General features: G+C 40.4%; 1 long non-coding RNA gene across 1 annotated transcript in view; it reads left to right on the top strand.

Moving 5' to 3' along the window:
• LOC143023352 (uncharacterized) overlaps positions 1 to 20,066 on the top strand; it is a 282,074-nt gene extending 262,008 nt beyond the window's left edge. The window contains exon 3 of the long non-coding RNA XR_012966178.1: positions 19,985 to 20,066. This is a non-coding gene — a long non-coding RNA (uncharacterized LOC143023352). The remainder of the gene's footprint in view (positions 1 to 19,984) is intronic.
• The last annotated feature ends 980 nt before the right edge of the window (positions 20,067 to 21,046 follow it).

The raw sequence follows: 21,046 nt of genomic DNA, 5'->3' as shown, positions 1-21,046 counted from the left end.
TTCCAATCTTGGTCTTATCAGGGTGATTAGGATTTTCTTCACCATTTCTTCATCCAGGTATGTAAATGCAACTTTGATTGTTCTTATTAAATCATAAGTTTCTCCAAAAATCTTATTTATATGTTTCTCAGGTGACATATTGTTCATAACAATGACTCCCAGGTCCTTCTCATTTTCTACTTTTTTTATTCCTTCTTCTCCCAATTTATATGATCCTGTTATTCTGTTTTTGCTTTTTCCAAATTCCATTATACTACACTTTTTTGTATTGAACTCCATCTCCCATTTCCTACTCCATTCTTGTACCTTATTTAGATCTCTCTGTAGTGATTCACAATCTTCAATTTTCACTCTTTTCAGTAGTTTTGCATCATCTGCAAAGAAGCTCATATAGCTTTCTATTCCTTCATCCATATCATTAATATATATATAGCAAACATTATTGGGGCCAGAACTGTTCCCTGCGGAACACCGCTTATTACTTCATCCCATTTTGAGTGTTGGTTTCTTATCACTACTCTCATTTTTCTTTCTTGCAAAAAGTCCTACATCCAATTTAGTAGTTTGCCCTGTATTCCTCCTTCAGTTTCTAATTTCTTAAGCAACTTCTTATGTGGTACTTTGTCAAAAGCTTTCTTTAGATCTAAAAATGCACAGTCCGCCCATCCATCTCTTTCTTGTATTATATCTATTAGCCTTGAATAGAAACATGTTAAATTGGTGACGCATGATCGTCCTTGTCTGAATCGAAATTGCCTTGGATTTAACACTTTGTTTTTTTCTAAATATTTTACCCATCTACTTTTGATAATTCTTTCACAAATTTTTGCTATTGTACTTGTTAGAGAGACTGGTCTATAGTTGGTAGGTTCTTCTTTATTTCCTCCTTTGTATATAGGTACTATATTTGCTTTTTTCCAATCTTCTGGAACTTTTCCTTCTTTCAAGGAACTATTTAGTATGCTATGTATTTTGTCTGCCAGTTCATTCCTGCATTCTTTTAGTATCCAGTTTGCTATTTCATCTGGTCCATGCGATTTTCTGACATCAAGATTATTCAAGTGTGTTAATATTTCATTCTTTGTTACTTCTATTTCTTCCATAGGGGTGACTTTCTCTTTCCATTCGTTCTCTTCAGGTTGTATGTTCTCCCTTGTAAACACTGATTTAAAATGTTTGTTCATAATTTCCGCCATTTCCATTTCCTCAGTGACATCTTTTTCATATTTTCTCTTTTCCTCTCTGCACATTTGTACATATTCATTTCTATAGCAGGTATATATTTTCCATTTTTCAGGTCTTCTGTCTTTTTTCCATCTGGTCCAGGCTTTGTCTCTTTTGTCTTTTAACTCCCTACAGCTTTTGTTGTACCAGCATTTTACATATTCTTTTTCTTGTTTTTGTCTTGGGACATACTTTTCCACTCCTTTTTTGTAATTTTTTGTCAAAATATTCCATTTCTCTTCTACTGTTGTTTCTTCTTTGTATATTTCTTCCCAGTTTTCTTGTTGACAGAATTCTCTTATTTTATCAAAGTTTGTTTTTTCATACATCATTCTTCCTTTTCTGTATTGTTCATTTCTTTTCATATATTTTTCTTCATTAAGTTCCAGTTCAATCAATATGTGGTCACTTTTACTTATTGGTGTTTTATATTCAATTTTGTCCTCTATTCTAGGTTCGGATGTAATTACTAGGTCTAGTTTCGATGGCTCTTCTTCATTTCTATACCTAGTGTTCTCCTGTATCCATTGTGTCATTGTATGGTCAGTAACCATCTCGAGTAGAGCGTTTCCCCATGAGCCGTCTCCACCCTTTACTGTCATTTCTTCTCAGCAGATTTCTTTGCAATTAAAGTCGCCCATCATAACTATTTTTCCTCCCTCTTCCATTATCTTGTTTAATGTTATCTTTGTGTCCTCTAACATACTTTTATGTTCACTCTCTTCCCATGAGGCTGTTTTTGGGGGCACATAATTTATCACAAACTTTCTGTTCTTCTTATCTCTGTCTTCTACTTCCATCATTATCATCTCTACTGTATTCTTTCCATATGTGACACCCTTCACGTTTATATCCTTCTTAGTCAGGAACATAACTCCACCCCCTTCCTTTTTCACTCTGTTTCTAATCCAATAATTATATGCATCATGTCCTACACTGTTGGGTGGTAGTGGACCTTTTAATTTTGTTTCTACAATTCCCATTATGTCTGGTTCTTTTTCTTTCAAATAATCATTCAGCTCATTCAATCCTGTTATTAATCCATCTATATTTGTGTAAGACACTCTTAGTTTTCTGCCACTTCCATTGTGTTCTCTGTTTCCCTTTTGTTTTTCTCTTGTATGTCGACTTACTTTAGTTTCATATTCACTACTCTCCAATAGAATCTCTCTTTTTCTGACTCCGTTCTTATCTCGTTTTTTTCCTTAGCTTCAAGTCTTTTCTGTTTTTCTTCCTCTCTTTCCTCTTTATTCATTTCCCTTTTTATCCATACCTTTTTATATTGTTCACTTGTTGCTAGTTTCCCTGTTTTGGATAAGATATTCTCAGCCGTAGTTTGTGACCTGAATTTAATCTTGATTGGTCTGGTCTTGTCTGTACTATATTTCCCTAGCCTGAATTTCTCTTCGATTTGTTTCATAATTTCTGGTTAATCCCCTGAACTAATTCGAGTAAATTTCTTACTTTTTCATTTTCCTCTTTGATTCTTGTGGTTCTATCTGGGTTATGTTTCTCTTCCATTCCTAATATAATTATACATTTCTTTCTGTCTCTTACTATATTCTCCTTCTGTCTCATCACTTTAATAACTGATTTTTCAGTTTGTTCATTCATTTGCTGTCTGATTATGTCAGTGAATGCAAACTTGCTATTTTCATGATTTTTTTTTCCAACCCTCCTTGTTCTCCTTATTATTCTCCTTTAAGACTTTATTCTCATCTTTTACTTCTTTTAACTGTTTTTTTAATTCTTCAATTTCCTTAGTTAAGTTTTTGTTCGCCCTCTCTAGTTCTTCCAATTTTTCAACTCTTCGTATAATACTGTCAACATGACCGAACCTACGCTCCAAGTCCTCGATCATCTTATCGACCTTTTCTTCTAGTCTTGTCAGTCGGGGGGGGGGGGGGTGTCCCCCCCACCCTCTTTAAATCTCAGGAAAATATTCTCATCACTTTCTACTGTATTGCTCTTGTCTATACTTCTAATCTTTACATTTTTATTAGATATTTCATCGTCATCGGGAGGCCTTTTGTTTACCTTTCGCCTGTCTGCCTGGGCCAAGTCTACTCCTTCCTCATTTCCTTCCAATTCCCTCAGTAATCCCTCCCCTTTTCCTCTTTCCCTACTTTCCTACTACTCCACGAGCAATTTCCCCCTACCCTGTAAATACAATAGGCACTTCTCTTTGCGTTGGGATCCACAAACTTCAATTCTCTTCAGAACGTCTTCTAAGCCGTCCATTCGTTGAAGTGTGTGTGTGTGTGTGTGTATACACACATATATATATTATATATATATATATACAGTATATATATATATATATACATATATATATATGTATATATATGCATATATATATATATGTATATATTCATTGTATATATGGGCAGGAGATTTTCTCTCAAGCATGTTTGGTTAAATTTAATGGCAAGATTATTATTGCAGAGTTTTTTATCTGCCTTTTCTCTTTCTCTGAGAATCTTTTTCCCTTCCACGGGAAGTTGTCTTATAATGTCACCATATGACATTGTTTTGTAAGTTACTTTGGGCATGGCTTTACCAAAGTGAAAAACTGGCCAGAACGCGTTTTCACACTACTTAGTGCTTCATCAGTGGCTAGAGTGTGAATATCTGATTGAATTTTTGTGTTTATAAACTATTAGTGTTGGTCTGCCAGCCAGTCCAGCCCACTAGCCAATCAGAAGCCTCAAAAATGAAATATCAGACCAACACTAATAGTATATAAACACAAAAATTCAATCAGATATTCACACTCTAGCCACTGATGAAGCACTAAGTAGTGTGAAAACGCGTTCTGGCCAGTTTTTCACTTTGGTAAAGCCATGCCCAAAGTAACTTACAAAACAATGTCATATGGTGACATTATAAGACAACTTCCCGTGGAAGGGAAAAAGATTCTCAGAGAAAGAGAAAAGGCAGATAAAAAACTCTGCAATAATAATCTTGCCATTAAATATATATATATATAATATATATATATATATATATATATATATATATAATATATATATACACACACACGCACACACACACACACACATATATATAATATATATATATATATATATAATATATAATGTTTATATGTGTATATATATATATATGTATATATACATATTGGAGTAACGCAGCAAAACAATGTCATATGGTGACATTATAAGACAACTTCCCGTGGAAGGGAAAAAGATTCTCAGAGAAAGAGAAAAGGCAGATAAAAAACTCTGCAATAATAATCTTGCCATTAAATATATATATATATATATATATATATATATATATATATATATAATACTGTATACAATGTTTATATGTGTATATATATATATATATATATATATGTTTATATGTGTATATATATATATATATATATGTATATATACATATTGGAGTAACGCGGCAAAATATTTTCTTTAAGGCATATTGAATTGTATGCAACAAATTGAGCTCTGATGAGTTTCCGATGAAGAGTTTCAAGTCTTCTAAAGATCTCTCTAGCATGGAGAGGTAAAGAAAAAAACAAGTTGCCGATAGAAGCCATCTAATGGGTAGAACAGGATACAAGACGTTTCGCTAATCACAGTTAGCATTTTCAATTGTGACAATAGCAAAGAAATGGATGATTATAAATACAGAAAGTAAACACTAGGAAATATTACAAAGAGGTTGATCGTTTTTCTGGTCTGAAACTGGGAAAGGACCCCGTTACATATCGGGGAAAGGAACGCGGGAAGGGGAACTGTGACCACTGGGAAAGGACACTCAGATGACCGTTACTGTGGCCTGGGTGTCCGTCGCGGACGGAGTGACTGCTCATGGGAGGGCTGATTTGTCTCGTAGCTGGGTTGTCTGATTTGGCGGATTCTGAATGGTTTGAGGCTGGGAAGGATGGTGGGGGCTTCCTGTTGGGTGTTCAGTGTAGGTTGGCTGTATTTAATGTGGAGGGCCTCAAGAAGGGCAAGGCGGCGCTTGTCACTTTCTTGGTCTAAAATGGTGGTATTGTCCACTAGGATGGATCTGGTGATTGGAATGTTATGGGTCTCCTGAAGGTGTCGCTTAGGGCCTCCATTGTTAAGGTGGTATGTCAACCGTCTGGAAAGGCGAGTGGTAGTGAGTCCGATGTAGGAATCTTGGGGCGTACAGTCCCCAAAAGGACACTTAAACTGGTACACCAGACTCACACACTCGATGTCGGATGGGCGTGGGGAGCTGTTATTTTTCATGATAAAGTCTTTAGTCCTCTTGTTCTTATAATAAATGGCAAGTTTAATGCGGTCCATCTCGTTGGTGGGGATCACATTGTCCTTGATGATACGAAGAAGTGCTTTCTCATCCTCCTTATAAGCGCTCGACATGTAGGCCCTATAGAACAAGGTAAAAGTATTGCCTTCTTCTACAGGAGTCTGTTGCCCTTCGTACCACTTACTCATGACGGCCCGCAGTACACGTTGGCAGTCGCTGTTTGAGTGGCCATTATTGACTAGGAGTTGTGTAGACCGGTCAATTTCTTTCTGGGTGGAGGTCCAACTGGAGCAATGGGTGAGGGCTCTCCTATAGAAGGATGCAATAGTGGAGTCCTTATATTTTTGAGGGCACTCACTCTCTCCATTCAAGCACAATCCAGGATTAGTTGGCTTGGTGTACACTGCTGTGTGGGTGCTCCCGTCGGTTTTCTGGGTGAGGAGCACATCAAGAAAAGGAAGGACGCCGTCTGTCGCCTTCTCCGTCGTAAATCGAAGGCCTGGCACTTCCTGAAGGAGGCAGCGAAGGTGTTCACGCTCCTCAGAGTCGGTGGTCCTCACGAAGATGTCGTCTACGTACCGGCCGTACAACAGGGGGCGGCCAGAACGATTGAAGACCTCTTTCTCCACCGAGCCCATGAAGAAATTGGCGAAGAGAACACCTAACGGAGAGCCCATAGCCACGCCATCAATTTGTTGGTAAAGTTTACCACGGGGGCAACGGAAGGCGGCCTCTTGTGTACAAATCCTCAGAAGTTCACGAAGGTGAATCTCTTCTAATTTCAACAGAGGTACTGGAGAAGACCGGTATACGTGATCACAGATGTAGTCGATGGTGCGCTGAACGGGAATGTTTGTGAAGAGGAACTCCACATCAAGGGATGCCATCACTCCTTCCGCGACGGACACCCAGGCCAAAGTAACGGTCATCTGAGTGTCCTTTCCCAGTGGTCACAGTTCCCCTTCCCGCGTTCCTTTCCCCGATATTTAACGTGTCCTTTCCCAGTTTCAGACCAGAATAACGATCAACCTCTTTGTAATCTTTCCTAGTGTTTACTTTCTGTATTTATAATCATCCATTTCTTTGCTATTGTCACAATTGAAAATGCTAACTGTGATTAGCGAAACGTCTTGTATCCTGTTCTACCCATTAGATGGCTTCTATCGGCAACTTGGTTTTTTCTTTACCTCTCCATGCTAGAGAGATCTTTAGAAGACTTGAAACTCTTCATCGGAAACTCATCAGAGCTCAATTTGTTGTTGCATACAATTCAATATGCCTTAAAGAACACACACACACACACACACACACATATATATATATATATATACATATAATTATATATATATGTATATACATATAATGTATATATATGTGTATATATATGTGTATATATATATATATGTATATATATACATATAATGTATGTATATATATATATATATGTGTGTGTGTGTGTGTGTGTGTGTGTGTGTGTGTGTGTGTGTGTGTGTATGTATGTATGTATGGTGTGGGTGGAGGAAGAACAAGCGAAGATGGGCCGGAACTCCTTTATTGCTTATACGTTTCGACCGACTCTGTCTTCTTCAGTAAGGTGTCTACAAACTGCTTAAACCTTACAATTATACACCCGAAGACGGGGACACGGACAGGTAATTCTTGAAAGTCCAAAAAAGAAGGGAATGTCCGCAGAATAGAAAATACGAGATTTCACCCCTAAATCTATTACGACACATTAATCTACTAATTAAATCTATAAAAACAATCGGACGGAAGGCAATCTTGAGCACGCGCTTTCGAGGCGGAAATCCGACTGAACATGACTCGGACGAAGATTTCCTTAATTAAGCTGGAAGGGAAATGGGTAAGAAAAAGAAAGAAAGGTGGCCAGGAGGGAGGAAGGGGAGGCGGGGAGGAGGGACGGGGGAAGGTGGGAAGGCGGGGAGGAGGGGGAAGGTGGAGAGGAGGGAGGAAGGCCAGGAGGGGGAGGGAGGTGGGGAGGAGGGAGGAAGGCGGGGAGGAGGGAGGATGGCGGGGAAGAGGAAGGTGGAGAGGAGAGAGGAATTCGGGGAGGAGGAAGGTGGGGAGGAGGTAGGAAGGTTGGGAGGGGGAAGGTGGGGCGGAGGGACGAGGAAAGAAGCTGGGGCGAAAGGAGGAAAGTGGGGAGGAAGGAGGAATATGGGGGGAGAGAGGAATATGGGGGGAGAGAGGAAGATGGGGAGGGAGGAAGGTGGTTAACAAATGCTGAGGAGGAGGACGAGATGTGAGCAAGAGAGGAGGAGGAGGAGGGGGCAGGAGAGGGAAGAGAAGGGAATCGTGGGCAGGAGGAAGGAAAGGAAGAGGTTAGGAAGAAGTTGACAAGACGGGAGGAAAATGGTGGAAAGGCGGGGTTAGGGTGGGCAAAGGAAGGAAGAAGTTTGGCGAAAGGAAAGGGGGAGAAGAAGGACGGAGGGAGTGGGAAGGGCAGAGAAAAGAAAAAAGGAAGAAATGTGTGTGTGTGTGTGTGTGTGTGTGTGTGTGTGTGTGTGTGTGTGTGTGTGTGTGTGTGTGTGTGTGTGTGTGTGTGTGTGTGTGTGTGTGTGTGTGTGTGTGTGTGTGTGTGTGGAGGGAGGGACAGAGAGAGAAGGGGGCAAAGAGAGTGAAGGGGTGGGACATAGTGAGAGAGAGGACAGAGAGAAAGAGAGAGAAAGGGGGGGGAGGGGGAGGGAGAGAGAGAGAGAGGGGGGGACAGAGTGAGAGAGAGGGGCGGAATAGAGAGGTAGAGAGAAAGAGAGTGAAGGACAGAGAGAGAGAGAAAGATAGAGAGGACAGAGAGAGAGAGAGAGAGGGGGGACAGAGTGAGAGTGAGAGAGAGGGGTGGAATAGAGGTAGAGAGTGAAGGACAGAGAGAGAGAGAGAGAAGTAAGGAGATCTAGCGACAGAAGTAAAGATGTCAACACACCAGACTGGTCTTGACTCTGTTCCCCCCTCCCCCTCCCTCTCCCCCACCCCAACGCCCTCAAAAGCACAGCAGGACAAAATTAATTAGGCGTGGGACTGATTAAATCTGCCCATGAGATGGATGATAAATCATTCCTGGTTAATGGTTCCCAAGTGATCCTCAGCTACGCTTTGTATACCCTAGTCTCATTTTCAGTATCGTTACTTTTTTCGTGTCCCGGAAATAACGCGGACACAAAAACAACTTCCCTCGTGTACATCCGGTATTTGTGTCATGTTTCAACTACAAAGTGTGTATGTTTCAAACATGCACGTGTGTGTGTGTTATTCACCTAGGTCTTTGGATCACGTGTTAGACTCGTGATCGACAGCCATTTCCCTCCCTGAAGAGAGCTCAGAGTTCGTATGACCGATCTATGGGTAATGCTGTGACTTTACACGTGCACACACCCCAGACTCCCCACCCACGAAAGTTGGAGTAACGACCCGTAGCGTAGCGATACTGAAATTAATTCAGCCCTGGGCGGGATTCGAACCCGGACCTCCGTAGTGGCAGCCGGGAACTCTATCAACTGCGCCTCGAGTGTTTGTGTGTGTGTGTGTCAGCGAAAAAAATACACGGGAGCGACGAGCGATTTCGCTCGGGAAAGTTCCAATGTCGCTCTCGCAAATCCAATAGCGGGAGCGATCCCCCCCCCCAAAAAAAAAAAAATCGCTCCCGCGGCAAGATAAAGATTCAACGTTTTTCATGCATTATCCATCATTTGGCAATCCTTGAATCCCATCACCAGTGATGAAAGGATCAGAGCAAACACAACTTACCCGTGATCAATCATTGCATTATCAATCGATATCATAAACGCAACGCATCAATCAACTTTAATTTGTTGATGTACGTACGTATGTTTACGCGGTATAGCTGCTAGAGTTCAATGGCTTACCCAAGATCTAGATATACCAGGTCTAACCACTTCCGACCGAATTTCGAGAGAGTTGGCGCAGCGGGCCCGTGACATCACCTGGCTGCTCAAAGTGGGCTTCGCACGTCCCGTTGCTGTTAGTTGTAGCTGGCTCGTCGTACGGTGAGTGTCGCTGCCTCCGCTCGCACCGCTCCACGCAATTAGTTATATTCTGACAATGAAGATCTATATATACCGGTATATATAGATCTTGACAATATGGCTTATTGTACCATAAAGGGTTGTGGCTCAAACCAAAGAGGAATTAAGCCAAATGTTAATTTTCATCGTTTCCCTGCAAATACACGCACATGTGAACGTGTACACATATAAGCACACACGACGAAATCTCTCCGTAAAATACAAGTATATAAAACACACACACACACATATATATATGTATATATATATATGTGAACGTGTACACATATAAGTACACACGACGATATCTCCCCCTTTCCGTAAAATAAAATTATACAAATACTATCTACTCTATCAAATTTCTCGGTGGCGTAATCGGTTGAGAGTCAGGCCTGTAAAGTTAAGGTGTCGGCGATAACACTGGGGAACACTCATTTTGTTGCATTTAAAAAAAGACTTTTCTATAGTCAACTTGAGTGTGCTGATTTCAAATCTGAAGTCGGGTTTTGTCTGCAAGCTACAGATTTTATGCAATTTGACATTTTCATTTATTTTTTAAATTTTCGTTATTATAGGAAATTGCAATATCAGCCACAATTCTTTTGTTCACTTGAATCTTAAAACAGTATGAAAGCCATTTCTGTACATTTATTAAGGCAAAAGAAACAGAACATTAACAGAACATCTATCCCAAAGTTAGATTAGCATCCTTCAGAACATCACCACAGCTGATGGAAGCTTATCAATTTCTTTGTGTATTTTTTTCAGGCAGGAATTTGCGTTTGTAACTTTTGCGTTTGTACATTTCATCTGGGCAATTTCGTTTAATGCTCCAGCAGTAGTCAGCCATCATACTTTTGTCCCAGCGCCCTTGGTAGCGTTCTTCCATGATCTTTAGGTCTTGGTGGAATCGTTCTCCTTGTTCGTCACTCACAGCCCCCAGGTTGTCAGGGAACTGATCAAGGTGGCTGTTCAAAAAATGAAGCTTGATGCTCATGTTGCACCCGAGATCACGAAAAGCGAGGAGCATTCTGTTCACAAGTTCACTGTAGTTCTCCGCCTTATTGTTTCCAAGGAAGTTCTGAACGACTGCCACAAAGGATAACCATGCTGCCCTTTCTAAAGCGGTCATCTTAGCAACAAACTGATCATCACGAATTAGGGTTCGAATCTGTGGGCCATCAAACACGCCTGCTTTGATCTTCTCAAATGATAACCCTGGTAAAGCTGTGATGATGTGTTGGAAACATTCACCTTCGGTTTCCAGTGCCTTGACAAATTGTTTCATCAAACCTAATTTGATGTGAAGAGGAGGAAAGATGATCTTATCTCTGTTTACAATTGGGTCTTGTATGATATTTGGCATGCCTGCTTCAAGGGTGTCACGAATAGGCCAGTCCTTCTGGACCCAATGTCTGTCTCGTGCTCGGCTGTCCCACATACAGAGGAAACATGGAAACTTGGTGAAACCTTTCTGTTGTCCAAGAAGAAAGTTGACCATCTTTAAGTCTACACAAATTATCCAATTGTGCTCATGATACTTTAATAAGTCCATGACCATTCTCATATCATCATAGTCTTCCCGCAAATGCACTGAGTGACCGACAGGTACTGCTCCATAAACACTGCCATTATGTAAAAGAACACACTTTAGACTGCGTTTTGAACTGTCTAAAAAGAGTCTCCATTCAGCAGGACCATAGTAAGGTACACCCAGTTCTTTGAGAAGCCCTGGGATGTCATGGCAGTAAACAAACTGTCTGTCTTTTGAAAAGAAGGTCACAAAAAGCTGGTCACGCTTTCTGAAATATGATACTTTAACAGAGTGATCAACAAGATTTCTGCCTTGTAATCTTGATGCCAAAAGCTCTGCTGCTTTCTTTGAAAGACCTAAATCCCGCACTAAATCATTCAGTTCAGCCTGGGGAAGAGGCATAGGGACGGGGAAAGGTTCAGTGTCTGAAGAACAGTCCTCCGATTGTGAACACTTTTCTGACAATTCACTGTCACAACTGTCTTGCTGGCTTGTATCATGTCCAATGTCTTTATCGTCCAATGAAGGCAAGCCTTTGAAAACTGGAACAGGTACTTCTTCAGAGTGCGGAACAGGCCGAATAGCTGAGGGAATGTTCGGATACGTAATCTTATGTCGGTTTTTCTTCCCAACACCCGTTGTGTTTACCATGCAGAAATAACAGTCAGTTACATGGTTGGTGGGTTCGCGCCAAATCATTGGAACTCCAAAAGGCAGACCTTTGCGTTTTCCTTTGGTCCAGTCTCGAAGCATTTCTTCACAATTGTGGCACACAACATGAGGAGCCCATTGCTTGTCTTGATCACCAAGATGAACTTCAAAATATGCCTTGTAGGCACGCTTGACGAACGAGGATATGTTACGTCTCTGACGATTGAGTGTGTAGCATCCACATATGTAGCAGAAGGCATCAGGCTTGTTTCTGCAATGATGTCTCATTCTGGAAGCCATGTTTGAACTGAAACAAAAGAAGAATGATCAAAATATTAGAAGCTATCTATATATATGGACGTTAAAATGCTTATACATGGTTTACGCAAGTTCACATATGTACAATTTCATTAACCTCACATTGCATACAAACTAGAGCTTGTAGAGAAAAACTAATTTCAGATTTGAAATCAGCGCCTAAAACTCTTTCAAAATCCGTTAAAATATCCAATGCAACTCAGTTACTGAAAAAGTGTTCCCCTGTGTAATTGGTTCGAATCCAGTCTCGCTGCGCTTCGAGTCGTTACTCCAACTCTCGTGGGCGGGGAGGAGATATGTGTGCGTGTAAGTTCATAGATCGGACATACGAGCTCTGAGCTCTCTTCCGGGAGGGAGATAGCTGTCGATCACGAGTCCAGTACGTGATCCAAAAGACAGACAAAGATGAATCACACACACATGTGAACATGTAATCATATAAGCACACACGACGATATATCCCCTTCCGGGCGGAGATAAGTTGGGTTTGTCTCCTTTCACGTGTAGCCCCTGTTCACCTAGCAGTGAGTAGGTACGGGACGTTAGTCAAGGAGTTGTGACCTTGCTGTCCCGGTGTGTGGTGTGTGAGTCGTCTCAGACCTACCCAGAGATCGGTAAATAATGAGCTCTGAGCTCACTGCCGTAGGGTGGTGTCTGGCTGTCTCGACAGAGACTGCAGCAGATCCGAGGTGAATACACACACACACACACACACACACATATGTGAACGTGTACACATATAAGTACACACGATGATATCTCCCATTCCCGTAAAATAAAACTATATAAATACACACACACACATATAAAAATTTTAATGATTCGGTGGCGCAATTGGCTGAGAGTCTGACATACAATGGTAAGATATTGGCGGTACCTGGTTCGAATCCTATCCAGGATGATTTTTTTTCAGTCTCGCTGTGTTTCGAGTCGTTACTCCAACTCTCGTGGGCGGGGAGTTGGAGATATGTGTGCGTGTAAGTTCATAGATCGGACATACGAGCTCTGAGCTCTCTTCCGGGAGGGAAATAGCTGTCGATCACGAGTCCAATACGTGATCCAAAAGACCAAGATGAATCACACACACATGTGAACATGTACACATATATGCACACACGACGATATATCCCCTTTTCATAACACACACACACACACACACACACACACACACACACACACACACACACACACACACACACACACACACACACACACACACACACACACACACACACTATAATTTAATAAGAACAATCAAAGTTGCATTTACATACCTGGATGAAGAAATGGTGAAGAAAATTCTAATCACCCTGATAAGACCAAGATTGGAATATGCAGCAACGATATGGTCACCAAGTACAAAAAAATGTATAAAAACAAACAAACTTGAAAGAATACAAAGAGCAATTACAAAATTGGCACCAACACTCTCAAAACTATCATATGAAGAGAGACTAGCAAAACTTGAACTATAGACACTAGAGCAAAGAAGAGAGGGAGGAGATTTGATAGCTATTTACAGAATCATGAAAGGCATAGAAATTACTGATAGAGAGAATCTGATAAAATGGGATGACAGAAATACAAAAGGACATGGAAAGAAAATAAAAAAAGACAGCTATAGAAGAGATGTAAAAAAGAACAGCTTTCCTCACAGAGTAATAGACAGTTGGAACAAGTTAGATAAGAAAGTGGTGTGTGCAAAAACAATACATGAATTTAAAAATAGTTTAGATAAAATGAGATACGAAAACGGGACCTCACGAGCATAGCTCCCCTTCCCGTAAAATACAACTAGGTAATTACACACTATAATTTAATAAGAACAATCAAAGTTGCATTTACATACCTGGATGAAGAAATGGTGAAGAAAATTCTGATCACCCTGATAAGACCAAGATTGGAATATGCAGCAACGATATGGTCACCAAGTACAAAAAAAATTATAAAAAAAAAAACTTGAAAGAATACAAAGAGCAATTACAAAATTGGCACCAACACTCTCAAAACTATCATATGAAGAGAGACTAGCAAAACTTGAACTACAGACACTAGAGCAAAGAAGAGAGAGAGGAGATTTGATAGCTATTTACAGAATCATGAAAGGCATAGAAATTACTGATAGAGAGAACCTGATAAAATGGGATGACAGAAATACAAGAGGACATGGAAAGAATATAAAAAAAGACAGCTATAGAAGAGATGTAAAAAAGAACAGCTTTCCTCACAGAGTAATAGACAGTTGGAACAAGTTAGATGAGAAAGTGGTGTGTGCAAAAACAATACATGAATTTAAAAATAGTTTAGATAAAATGAGATACGAAAACGGGACCTCACGAGCATAGCTCCCCTTCCCATAAAATGCAACTAGGTAATTACACATTATAATTTAATAAGAACAATCAAAGTTGCATTTACATACCTGGATGAAGAAATGGTGAAGAAAATTCTAATCACCCTGATAAGACCAAGATTGGAATATGCAGCAACGATATGGTCACCAAGTACAAAAAAAATGTATAAAAAAAACTTGAAAGAATACAAAGAGCAATTACAAAATTGGCACCAACACTCAAAACTATCATATGAAGAGAGACTAGCAAAACTTGAACTACAGACACTAGAGCAAAGAAGAGAGAGAGGAGATTTGATAGCTATTTACAGAATCATGAAAGGCATAGAAATTACTGATAGAGAGAACCTGATAAAATGGGATGACAGAAATACAAGAGGACATGGAAAGAATATAAAAAAAGACAGCTATAGAAGAGATGTAAAAAAGAACAGCTTTCCTCACAGAGTAATAGACATTTGGAACAAGTTAGATGAGAAAGTGGTGTGTGCAAAAACAATACATGAATTTAAAAATAGTTTAGATAAAATGAGATACGAAAACGGGACCTCACGAGCATAGCTCCCCTTCCCGTAAAATACAACTAGGTAATTACACACTATAATTTGATAAGAACAATCAAAGTTGCATTTACATACCTGGATGAAGAAATGGTGAAGAAAATTCTAATCACCCTGATAAGACCAAGATTGGAATATGCAGCAACGATATGGTCACCAAGTACAAAAAAAATGTATAAAAAAAAAACTTGAAAGAATACAAAGAGCAATTACAAAATTGGCACTAACACTCTCAAAACTATCATATGAAGAGAGACTAGCAAAACTTGAACTACAGACACTAGAGCAAAGAAGAGAGAGAGGAGATTTGATAGCTATTTACAGAATCATGAAAGGCATAGAAATTACTGATAGAGAGAACCTGATAAAATGGGATGACAGAAATACAAGAGGACATGGAAAGAAAATAAAAAAAGACAGCTATAGAAGAGATGTAAAAAAGAACAGCTTTCCTCACAGAGTAATAGACAGTTGGAACAAGTTAGATGAGAAAGTGGTGTGTGCAAAAACAATACATGAATTTAAAAATAGTTTAGATAAAATGAGATACGAAAACGGGACCTCACGAGCATAGCTCCCCTTCCCATAAAATGCAACTAGGTAATTACACACTATAATTTAATAAGAACAATCAAAGTTGCATTTACATACCTGGATGAAGAAATGGTGAAGAAAATTCTAATCACCCTGATAAGACCAAGATTGGAATATGCAGCAACGATATGGTCACCAAGTACAAAAAAAAATGTATAAAAAAAAACTTGAAAGAATACAAAGAGCAATTACAAAATTGGCACTAACACTCTCAAAACTATCATATGAAGAGAGACTAGCAAAACTTGAACTACAGACACTAGAGCAAAGAAGAGAGAGAGGAGATTTGATAGCTATTTACAGAATCATGAAAGGCATAGAAATTACTGATAGAGAGAATCTGATAAAATGGGATGACAGAAATACAAGAGGACACGGAAATAAAAAAAAAAAAAAAAAAAAGACAGCTATAGAAGAGACCTGAGAAAGAACAGCTTTTCTCACAGAGTAATAGATAGTTGGAACAAGTTAGATGAGAAAGTGGTGTGTGCAAAAACAATACATGAATTTAAAAATAGTTTAGATAAAATGAGATACGAAAACGGGACCTCACGAGCATAGCTCCCCTTCCCGTAAAATACAACTAGGTAAATACACACACACACTGATAATAGCAATGAGCTAGAGAGAGATAACAGGGGGGGGGGGTATAATAATTCCAGTCTTCCTTAGCGTTTCACAGTTTTCTTCGGTGTCTCACAAAGAGAAAACGGAAACATCCAAATGACGTCAGAAGGTGCGCAGAACTGCTCATGCGGTCAGACCTGGTATATTTAGATCTTGGGCTTACCTAGCCTAGCTTCGTATCAGCTGCATGCGCGCGTATACTATAGTACATGTTGACTAGACTCTACACGACTATCGTGCTACATAATGTCGCTAGTTGCGAATTGCATAGTACCTGTATGCAGGGAAATTCATTGGCTGCATGCAGCTAGCTGCCCAATCAACGCGCTGACTACATGTACAATGCACCATACTCAATACCACATCACCGCATGCACGTACACTGTACATATGCAAACTCGCTCGAGGCCAAGGAGGGAAACTGGGAAATCCCATTTATAACCTCGTTCGCGTATTTATGAGAAAAAATAGAATAAAATGTTTGGTTAGTAATTGAAAGTAAATAAATTTAAGTATAAATATGAACATTTGATAATGATATATTTAGTTCATAGATATGGATCTTTGGAGGGAGAATAAAAAATACAAAAATAAAAAATGATTCGTTAGTTAGCTTAGGTTTACGGTAGCAAGGTCTACGTTTGTACGTCACCTCCATGCCAAACTTTAGATGATCGTACATCATGGAGCGATTTCTAGTGAAGCGAGTGAAGATGGTTTGCCCTCAGATTCAGTCTTTTCAGAATCGAGGGAGAGTGTTTTGTCGGCAGGAACCACTTCTGGACCAGCAAAGCCTAATTCAAACTCTATGGACAAGGGCCAAGGAAAACGAAAACCAGTAAAGCATGAATCTACTATACGCTCGTGGAACCTAGATTGGCTTGATGTGGATCGGGGCAGTGATGGTACTCTAACGGTGTATTGCAAGGCTTGTCGTGATTTCCACCCCCAACCTCTGCCAGTGGAAACAGAGGCGCTGTATCTGCCGATCAGTTTCACCCATCCCCCTCCCCCCAAAATTAAAGGCTAATTTGTTAAAAAAAGAAAAAAAAAATTCAACACATGTAATGAGTTAGCCTTTCAATAGTTTGAAGGTAATCGAACCTGCAAAAACATGGCTCTGGAAGTATCAAAAATGGCTCTGGTAATTAAAAAAAATGGCTCTGGTGAAATATAAAAAAAATGAAAAATGGCTCTGGAAAATAAAAAAGTATTTTTTTTCCTGGTGTGTGTGTGTGTGCGTGTATACATGTACATAAGTACTGTAGACGTTTTGGAACAGTGTGTAAGGTATTCGACCCAGTGAGCAATTGGCCCCTAAATTGGATTTGATCAGGACGGCCGTCATTCGAAGCACGCCGTCATACTCCGTGTTTTTTGTTTTTTCTGCCCTCAGCATCGTAATTGTCTAATCAAATCCCAAACTGCTCTCCAAGGCCATGGAGGTCTCCTACGCCAGGAGGCGCTGAGTAGCTGCGGACAAAGCCGTCACCTTTGCCCTAGGTGCTTTGGAGACAGGTAACAGTCACTGCAACCGGGAATCGGAGAGGAGTGCAGGACTCGAACCCATAATTAGGAAGATGTGAGACTCGGGGTCGCTTTGTTAGTAGGCCAAGTCGGGATCACTACATTACACTATGACCAAAGTCAAAGATACAACAACAGTAGGCTAATGTAGGGCCAGTGAATTTTGTTGTATTAGAATATTTTCTTATTGTTACGTGCTTCGATAACTTCTTCCGTTAGTACAGTGAAACTTGCTCTCTCTCTCTTTCTCTCGCTCTCTGATCTTTATCCATTGGAAATTGATTAAATGTCAAGCGTGCACCATGTAGTCTGTTGTGTAATTTGTAGTCCGCTCCAATGATGTGGAAGCTAGTTGTAATTAAAGTCACAACAATGCTAGTTAATGCTGACCAACCCAGTTATGATATATACACATATTACTGTATATATATATATATACATACATATATATATATATATATATATATATATATATATATATACATCATACATACATATACCAAGGCTTTTTCCCCCTTCCAAGGGAGGTAGCCAAAAAGGGAAAGGCATAAAAACACTCCCACCCATTTCATCCCTAAATACACTCCACACCCCTCCCACCCTTCCTCTCATCTGAGCACCTCCTGGGTGACGGGTCATCCCTGCACCCTGCCCACCGCCCTGGGTCAGAAGCAGTGTCGCAAGACACAGTACATCCACAGCGAGGCCGCTTCATTTAATCGGCGACCCCCCCTCTCCGTCCCCCTTTGCATATAAGGCGAGGACGGGGAGAAATCCCTTCGGGCTGCGTCAAAATTTACTCACACATACTACCCCACCCCCCACTTCCCCACCCATTCCTCCTCATGCAGTCACAACATCATCCATATACAACCATTCTCCACTCACCTCTGTCTTCCGTCCTCTCCCTTCCTTCCTCAACAGACATTCCCCTCTTCCCCAAAGCCCCCTTCACCCCATCCATCCACCTCATCCTAGGACGTCCCCTCATGTTCACTTCCTCCACATCTGCCTTCCATACCTCTTTTACTAGTCTTTCTTCACTCATTCTTTCCATGTGTCCAAACCATCCTAATATTCTTTCATCAACCCTATCTCCCAAATCCTTTTTCACCCCTGTTCTCCTCCTCACCTCCTCATTTCTCACTCTATCTAGCCTAGTAACCCCCACCATACTTCTCAGACACCTCATCTCAAACACATCCAAACTCCTTCTCTCTTCTTCTCTTATGTTCCACGTTTCTGCCCCATACAGTGCTGTTGGCACAATCACTCCTTCATACAGTCTCCTCTTCGCATCCATTCCCAAATGTCTATTCCTCATTACACTCTTTAAACCACCAAGGCATTTACTCGCTTCTCTCAATCTACATTCTACCTCCACCTTCACTCCACCTTTTCCTGCTACACTTGCACCCAAGTATCTAAAACTATCCACTTCCTCCAGTCGCTCTCCCTTAATGTTCACTTCCAGTCTACTGCCACTTCCACCCCTTGTACATCTCATCACCTTACTTTTACCCACATTTATCTTTAGCTTTCTTCTATCACATACTCTCCCAAACTCTGCCACCAGCTTCCTCAATCCCTCCTCTGACCCTGCCACAAGCGCAGTGTCGTCCGCAAACAACAGCTGGCTCACCTCCCACTTTTCTCCATTTTCTTTAACCATCTCCAATCCCTGCCTCACTACCCTAGCATTCACCTCTCGCACCACCCCATCCATGTATAAGTTGAACAGCCAGGGCGACATAACGCATCCTTGACGAAGTCCCACCTTTACTTCAAACCACTCACTCTCTCCATTTCTAATCCTAACACATGCTCTACTACTCTCATAAAAACTCTTGACAGCTCCCAAAAGCTTTCCTCCTATCCCATAAATCTGCATAACCTCCCACAGTGCCTCTCTGTCTACCCTATCATAAGCTTTTTCCAGATCCATAAAAGCCCAAAAAACATCCTTCCCCTTTCCTATAGCTTTCTCACATATCTGTCTTACCACAAAGATCTGATCTACACAACCTCTACCCGTCCTAAATCCACACTGTTCCTCACCAATTACTCCCTCTGTTCCTCTCCTAATCCTCTCAATCAAGATCCTCCCATAAGCCTTCCCTACTACACTCAACAGGCTAATCCCTCTGAAATTACTACATTCACACTTGTCCCCTTTTCCCTTGTAAAGAGGAACTATACAGGCACTACTCCAGTCCTCCGGTACTCTACCCTCTCTCCAGCAAACATTAAATAACCTTACCAACCAGTCCACCATCACTGCACCTCCCTTTTTCAGACATTCTGCATGACATCCATCCAGACCAGGTGCCTTACCTGCTTTCATCATCTTTACAGCTGCCTTCACCTCATCCTTCCTTATTTCTCCTCCATACATATATATTTTTTTCAGAAAGTCTCTCTTCACTTGATATTCGCTGCATGTTCAGTGTACACGTAACAGCTGTGGATGGGAGTAATGGTTGTTCGTATGACTATATAATAAGGACATGTTCATACGTATGTGTGCATGTATATATGTATTTATATATGTATTTGTGTATTAGTAAAAACTTTCCGTACAGGAGTGAGAGAAGTAGTACAACAATCATACAAGATTAAAATAGAGAGAAAAAGATACATACCGTAAATAGAGAAAGAGAGAGAGAGAGAGGGGGGAGTGAGAGGGAGTATAGAGGGAGAGTCAATTAACTCAAATAAAACATTTCCATTTTTATACAATGATTATTCATTTTACAATGTAAGTAGTTAATAATATGTCCAGTTGTGAAAGTGTAAATATTAAAAATTAGAGGTTAGAAGAATGACAATATTCCGTTATAAAAGATTCGTATACAGTCATTAATAACTATAATAAATGGCATTCGGACGCATCCACTTTCTTCATTTTGTCTTATTAAATAGTATATCTCAAGCACAGACTAAACAATCATAATATAAATGATATGTAAAAAGTACAACTAAAACCATAGAGATTGATCCATTCTCATAGAGAGAGAGAGAGAGAGAGAGAGGGGAGGGGGAAGAGAGGAAGAAGGAGGGAGAATGAGAGAATACATCTGGACATGCCACGAGTTAAGAAAATCGTCAACTTGAGGAAGGGGGAAAGGGGGGAAGGAGGAAAGGGTGGAGAGGGGGGAAAGGGGGAAGGGTGATAAAGGCCTCATGAATACAGGCGCTCATCTTGCTAATGCACTGAACCGGATATCAAACAAAGAGGAAAGTTTCCGAATCAGCACGCATAACCAATAGGGATGTAAAGCAAACAACCAAAAGAAGGCCATGTTATTCGCTGAAGACTTTAGGTCCTCTCAAACACTGCCATAAGTAACGAGAGAGA

The sequence above is a fragment of the Oratosquilla oratoria genome, unplaced genomic scaffold (assembly GCF_046742065.1).
Source record: "Oratosquilla oratoria isolate Oo_2021 unplaced genomic scaffold, ASM4674206v1 SCAFFOLD47, whole genome shotgun sequence".
In the NCBI taxonomy this organism is placed as follows: domain Eukaryota; kingdom Metazoa; phylum Arthropoda; class Malacostraca; order Stomatopoda; family Squillidae; genus Oratosquilla; species Oratosquilla oratoria.
Note: the sequence above shows the minus strand (reverse complement) of the source record. Positions and strands in the feature narration are given on the sequence as shown.